The 7858-nt window shown below is 35.2% G+C and overlaps 1 long non-coding RNA gene across 1 annotated transcript; it reads left to right on the forward strand.

Annotated features, from left to right (window-relative positions):
• The first annotated feature begins 2903 nt into the window (after window positions 1–2903).
• On the forward strand, window positions 2904–3430 carry LOC136063451 (uncharacterized). Its single transcript, XR_010625110.1, has 2 exons — window positions 2904–2986; window positions 3108–3430. It is a non-coding gene; the product is annotated as an uncharacterized LOC136063451 (long non-coding RNA).
• The last annotated feature ends 4428 nt before the right edge of the window (window positions 3431–7858 follow it).

Below are 7858 nucleotides of genomic sequence, written 5' to 3' on the forward strand. Positions count from 1 at the left end.
CATCATCTAGAAATCCTCAATTAGACGGTCCAAATTACAATACGAGCATCCACCTTTATTAATACTATCTTTTGCCAACCTAGTCATTTCATCAGTGATCTTAGAAATTCCTCCCTCCTCTATACTATTAGATCATTCACCATCCTTTTGCACAATCTCGGTATCACATGCATCTTTCATGTCCAACTGTAAAAGCAAATAAATGTAAGATAATGACTGGATTTTCTAGCCTATCAAAATCAGTGTTGGTTGTGCTAGATATTTATAATATGTGTTTGAGTTACAAATTACAAAAGGACAAAGCTACAAATAGAAGAAGTTAAAATAGAAAAGAAGTCTATCTTAAAAGACAACATAAGTCTATCTCTGACAGCTGTTCTTATCACTAGCTTAATTATTGTTATCTGCACAACTCTTTTGAATTTTGGAATTCAAAGACTTTTCTTTATCACAACTAGCTCGGATTCGTATTTTGGAGTTGTTGTTGATCTTATCCTTAACACCAACCCAACCTTCCACTCCTCCCTCACAAGCCTACTACTATTCAACATTTGATCAGTTGAATAAGGCCATCAAATCATAGGCACAGCAGTCACAATGCTCTCTAACATTGAGTTCCACCCGCTATGAGTCAAAAACCCATCAATTGCATGGTGGGCTAGTACCTCTTCTTATGGGACCCAACCCGGCCACCATATACATTCTCTTCCTAGTTCCTTCCACAAGTTCCTTTGGAACCTCTTTCTCTTCTTTTTCACACAACAAGTCTGTTCTTATGACCCACAAGAACCTTTTATAACTATTCACCAATAACCATACTCCGAGAGTTGATCCCTTGTCATGAACGTGACACTTCCAAAGTTTACATAAATTACTGATTTTTATGGCTGATTGTCCAGCCATTTGATGCAACTTCTATCCATTTCCCAAAGACTATTAAAAGACTGAGTTGTTTTGCCTCCCGAGTCTTGTTACTAAACTCATATATGTGGAGAGGTCCATTGCTGTAAGTTTTTTGGCAGGGCGGACGCAGGATTTCAAGCTAGGGGGGGCCGGAGATAAGCGAAAAAAAAAAAATTCAAACGCACATCCATATAGTCATTGGCGGAGCCAGGAAATTTTCTTAGGAGAAGCAAGTTAGTTATGCCTACATTGTGTTAATAGGTTAAGCCTACATTGGCTCAAAATGCAAAAAAACTCAAGTTAATTTGGCCCAAATTATGGCCAAAATTAAATTACTTTATTCCACAAATTAACTTTAAGTAAACTTGTGCCTACATTTTTTTCACTGTACTAAATTATTTGTTCTTAGGTTAATAGGTTTGAACTTATCTTTTTACATTTTAGAGCTTTTCTAAGAAGTTGCATCTAATGTTTTAGCATTTAGGATAAAAAATTGATTAATAGGTATGAAATTTTGAAGATTTATACAATAATTTTTGTTAAAAAAAAGTGTGAACAATGAGGTGCAAATTACTATTTAAGTGCAATTAGATCAAATCAAACAATTAAAAAATTATTTGTCCTCCTACTATTATCAGATATAAATAGATAATCTAATATTCTAATATAAACCACATTATTATATATTATATTATTATTATTATTATAAATAGATTTATACAATATTGATAAAAAATTGATTAATAGGTATGAAATTTTGAAGATTTATACAATAATTTTTGTTAAAAAAAAGTGTGAACAATGAGGTGCAAATTACTATTTAAGTGCAATTAGATCAAATCAAACAATTAAAAAATTATTTGTCCTCCTACTATTATCAGATATAAATAGATAATCTAATATTCTAATATAAACCACATTATTATATATTATATTATTATTATTATTATAAATAGATTTATACAATATATATATTTTTTAAAGGTTTTCATGGGCTTTTGAAAACTCTTGGGCTGGCTGGCTGGGGGGCCTGAGCCAAAAACCAAGGGAGGCCCAAGCTAAAAACCAAGGGGCCCAAACCTGTTTTTTTAAAATTTTACATACTAAATTTTTTTTTTGGACCCAGGGGGGGCCCGGGCCCCCTTTGCCCTGCACTTGGGTCCGTCCCTGGACAGCAGCTAGGGGTAGTATTCTTACCATTGATAATCTGGTTTTTAGGCGTTTACCCCTAGACAATTGGCGTTGCATGTGCCGCTGTGATGAGGAAACTGTGGATTATCTTTTACTCCACTGTAAGTTTGCTAATGCCTTGTGGAGTAAAGTGTTTTTGATATTTGGAATACAGTGGGTGATGCCGAAGACAGTAGCCTCCCTTCTTTTTGGCTGGTGGAGTTGGCCGGGGAAGCATTCTTCTAATATTTGGAATATGGTTCCAGCTTGTTTGATGCGGTTAATTTGGTGGGAGTGTAATAATCATGCTTTTGAAGATATTGTGAGATCAATAGATCTTTTGAAGCCTATACTAGTTGGACCTTATTTCAGTGGGGTAAAATTTGAGGTTTTACACAATGTATTTCCATTTATGAATTTCTTCTTTCTATTCGTATCTGTTCTTGAGGTACTTATATTCGTTTTAAGTTCTGAGTGTTCACTATCATGAACATGATGTCCCTTTTATGAAATAAATCTTTGATTACCTATCAAAAAAAAAAAAAGTATTTTCTTTGTTCTATCTAATGTTATCCTTTGTATAAGAAAAAATACACTGAAAGTTTGTTATCTTTATATATTTCTCAAACTTATTAATTCGTAGCAAACACAACAATGACCAACTGCATATGTGACCACATTAAAAAATGTTGAAAACATTCTTTGCTTTTTGATAATTTTAAATGAAAAAGCATATTTGATCCTATCTTTAATTTTCACCCCCATTTAAGTACACTTAAATAGTATTCAACGTAAGATGCTAAAGTGTTTATAATGTTCGCTATCTTAACGCATCATTTAGTTTGATGTTTCTCTTAATGTTTTCATGTCAAACCAATTTGAGAGATTGGTGCTTAGAAACTTTATGCATATGGTGTGTTACAAGAATGCTCCTTTCATCATTTAGATTCTAATATGTACTACTACCAACTTTTTCCTTCATGTTGTTGACTACAATTCTAAAAGCTTTATGTTTGTTTAACCTTTTTATGTAGGCTGGTTAGAGCTACTTAAGCAAAGGGGGTAAACACTGTACTTATGCAGGTATGTATAATTGGAACCTGTGATGTTAACTTGTGTATTTTATGGCTACTTTAGAAACATTTCTTTATAGAAATTATGTATTTGATACATCTTCAGGAGTACTCTGTATTTTCTGTTTTGTTGTTCTTATGACTAAAATATGGTTTTTGAAAATGTATTTTGTTCTTCAACTCAAAAATGTCTCCCTTTCGCTATCGTTAAAATTTGTAATGATAAACTGGAAAATGTGCATGTTAATGACACAAGAAGACCTTGGAGTTCATGTAAATAACCATTTATTGAGGCACTCAAATTTATTCTTACTGTAGTTGTAAAATATGTATGGTTTAATGGAGTCTAACTTGGTTTTCCTGATGCCAAATAAAGCTTTGGCATAGATTCCAAGTATTTGAACATCTGTCAGCATTCTAAATTGATTAGAGGTTGTGAAAATGCCATTTTTAGTGTTCTTGGTTCGAAAACCTTGAAGCTATGGTCATCAATGATGCTCAGTTTAGTGCTCTTGGTTCACATTTAGCTTTTCCAGTTTGGGTATATTTTCTATAACCCATTGAAGTTCGTTTAGCACTAAATTTTTATGGGCGCATTAGAGAATTACTACACCTTAGTTTAATCTTTTTGTTATATTAACTGTTTTTTTATATGAGCAGGTTTCTAGGGGTCTTGGTAGGCCACGGGTGTTTAGATTAATGGTAATTGTCTCTTTAGGAGTTGTCCAATATGATAGCTTCATGTCATTAGTGTTTTATCTCAGCTTTTGATGATAGTTGGTTCTATTTGTAATATCAATTCTAATGGACAATAGAGTACTCTAAGATTAACAGCAGCGTTTCATACAAGTGCCAAAGCCCCAAATTGTTCTGTCTAATTATCTCCCTCAGGCTTAACATGTGATGCAATTATTGGAATCATGTGTTTAATGATTGATTACGGGCTGTCAATCTGTTAGAGTTGTTAGAGTTCTGTTAGAGAATTAGTTTTGGTTTCCTGCTTAAATTGATCTAAGGTTAGGCTTATCCCAGTCCTATAAACAGGACTCTTGTATTGCATTACAGAGTGTGCTGCATTATATCAGATTCGGATTTTTTCAATCTCTCTCTGTCTCTCTGTTTTATTCTCACACATACAATCTCAAACTCCTTTAGGGGAACCATTGGTATTGAGTTGAACCAGCCCACCAGAGGTGTTTCCCATTTCAGAAACATAGTAGACCCGGCTGTAGATGCATCGTTTGAGTGTAAAAAGGCAAAAGTTTCCATTGCCTGACTTAAACACAGATGACATAGTCTTGGGTTAGGGAATTTATTGCTGAAAATTACGCATCTCTATGCAGCAAAAGACTCCATATGCCTGTCAAAAAAACACAATAGCCCAAGGATAGAAGATTGACCGTGAATAATAGAACAATTGCGATTCCTTTTGAAACAGGAATGAAGGGAGCTTTCCCAAGGGAACCCCGCTTCATTCTTGTGGAAAATTTATACGTGTTGAGCACGGTTTGGGTTTTGTTATTTGCACTTTAATATATCTTGTGGAGAGGTTACATATGTTGCAATGGCAACAGGCAACTGAAACTTTTATTGGTTTTGAAACCGAACAAGACAGAATGTGTTATAAAACAAGAAATAACTGATGACTCTGATTGAATTCTGTGGTCTATACCATTCACAATGGTTGTGCATTGCATACAAATCTCACTGTTTTGGGTAACCTATAGATCAGAGATACATTGCAGCCTCCTCTGGGCTGAATCTTGCTGCTGGTGGTGAGCAGAAACTCTTCCCTTGCTGTAATGAGTAATCTGCCCTCACCTATTAATTAATATATAGATATATATTATAGCTTTGCTTCATCCAAATTTTTTTTTTCAGTCCTTTGGATTTGAACTATTGTTGTGCATAATGCCTCCCAACAATTATTTTTATGGTGAATGTTCTCTGATGGATTGATGAATATTGAACCTTAGATTCATGAGATGTGCCATTTATAGGTTGCATTTGTTAATAAATCTTGTTGTTTGAGCATTATTTTTGGTGATTATACTGTCATTGGATGCGACTGATTTGTGATTGGACTTGTCCCACTTCCTCACAGCAGAAACTAAGGCCAACAACTCCTCATTGGTAGATAAATGCAGATTCTTGCCTTTCAAGGCTTGACTGTGAAAAGCTATAGGTCTCTGGACTTGCGTTAACACATCTCCTAAACCAATTCCAGATGCATCACATTCAATAACAAAAGGTTTTGAGAAGTCAGGTAAAGCTATAACTGGTGGACTAGCCACTGCCTGCTTGAGTTGTTCAAAGGCTGCTTGAGACTTAGCATCCCAATGGAAAGAGTCTTTTTCCAACAAGGTAGTTAGAGGTTGTGCTATCACTCCATAGTTCTGATTGAATTTTCTATAGTACCCTGTTAATCCCAGAAATCCCCTTAATGCTTTAACAGATGTGGGGCAGGCCATTGCTGCATAGCAAGTCTTTAGGATCAGCCTATGACATAGGTATTTCACCTCACTACTACCATAAACACACTTGCTCTTCTTGGCATATAGCTGATGTTTAAGAAGAACCTCTAACACAGATTTCAAATGAGCTAGATGATCTTCTATAGTCTTGCTAAAACTAATATATCATATAAAAATACTAGCACAAAATGTCTCAAATATGGTTTGAAAACATCATTCATGAGTGCCTGAAATGTAGAGCGTGCATTAGTAAGCTCAAATGGCATCACCAGAAACTCATAGTGGCCCTTGTGTCCTAAATGCAGTTTTAGGAACATCCTCTTCCCTCATTCTAATATGGTGGTAACCAGATCTTAAGTCCAGTTTTGAGAAAATGCTAGCCCCAGCAAGTTCATCCAACAATTCATCCACCACGGGTATAGGAAATTATAACTCAAGGTGACAGGGATGGAACTACTAAGGGCCTAAGGGCTGAGGCCAAAATATTTTAAAAATAGTAATATAGTATATGCATTTAATGAATATTTTAACAATTGAGCCCTTTGTATGAAAATGATTATTATTGGCTCCCCTCCCTCCTCCCAAAGAAGTTACAAGCTGGCCTATGAAAACAATAAAACTCAACAGGCAAACACCCACACTAGAGCATCTGCTGTACGCCGCGTTGGCTGTCTCTCACTCTTTGTTCACATATCCAAGCTACTTTTTTTTTTTTTTTATTTTATTTTATTTTATTTTTTTTTATGAGTGCTAAGATTTGTTAATACGAGAAACAAAAAGACCCTGAAATCTGACTGGCAGCAGAAATACCGTAAAAAGAGACAATGGAGGTAGGAGATAGAGGGGGAGTTGCTTCAAGCTTGCAGTGAATTAACAACTGTCAAGCAATGATCACCTATGCTAAAACTATTACATTTTTTATTTTTTATTTTTATAATTGATGATACATTAATTTATAAATTTTATATGGTAAAATTTGTAGTACTAGTGCCTACACACTCCACAATAGCACCAATTTATTAACACAACTATTCAATTTGAATTTCATAATGCCCCACATAAAATAAACACTAATTAGTGCCCGTTTGGTTGGGCGTTTTGAGCCCACTTTTACCAAATATGTGCATTTGCAAAATGCTGAGAAGTTATTTGCGTTTGGCTCAGCCCAAAACGCAACTTTTTGAAAAAAGTTGCGTTTTGGGCCAAGGCAAAAAATGGTCCGGGAACGCGCAACAAATATGTAACAGCAGAGGTCCATAAACAAAATGAAACGCGCATTTTTATTCGTTAGCTCTTGCTGTTTACCAAATTACCCTTGCAAATATATACCTCAGTTCTCAACGCTTTCCCTTTTATTTCTCTCGTCTCTTCTCTGCTTTGCCGTCAAGCCCTGAGCTCTCTCACTCTCACGCTCATCTCTTCTCTGCTCTGCCCTCTCTGTGGTAAGTGATCCGTGAAACTTCTTCCTCTTCCTCTTCTTCTTTATTTCGTCTTTCTTCAAGTGCCCGTTTCCTCTTCAAGTGCTCTCTCATCCGTGCACTGAAGTGTTTTTTTTTTTTTTTTTAATTTTATTTATGTCTAATCTGATCTGAGAAATACATTTTGAAGGTAGATATTTGACCAACAAAACACCAAGAACACTGATCTGATACCAAAATACCAGGTACCAACACTGATCTGAATTTTTTTTTTTTTTTTTTTAACTGAGTGTGGGAAATTTTTTTTTTAGATCTTACATGCTTTGTTCTTGCTAATGATCTATCTATTCTCTTGCCGGGTACTAAAAATTTTTTTAGCTCATAATTCTAATAGTGATATTGACAAAAGTTTGGGTTTAGGGTCTGAAAATTAGAGGAGAAAAAAGGTAATGAGGAATGTTGTGTTCGATTTACCATATAAATTTTTAAATATGAGGATTATTGTTGATGGCAAAGCTAAGTATTGATGTGGGGGTCTCTGTTGATGTAAAAACATGGTGATAAATGCTTTATTAGTTTATGGTCCTTAATGAATAGTTTACATATGATATAATTTTGTTCTATCACAAATGAAATTTAATTACTGAGATTAAGAAATGAGAATTGCGTGTGGTGCTAATGAGAAGTGCATGTGTTGCTGCATGGTGAGGTGTTGCAGGGTGTGCATGGGCTGCTGATGTGGGGTGAGTTTGCAACTGATGGGACAAGGTGTTGCAGACGCACCCCACATCAGCAGCCCATGCACACCCTATCAGCACCC

This window comes from Quercus suber, unplaced genomic scaffold, assembly GCF_002906115.3.
Source record: "Quercus suber isolate HL8 unplaced genomic scaffold, Cork oak 2.0 scaffold_529, whole genome shotgun sequence".
NCBI classification, from domain to species: Eukaryota; Viridiplantae; Streptophyta; class Magnoliopsida; order Fagales; family Fagaceae; genus Quercus; species Quercus suber.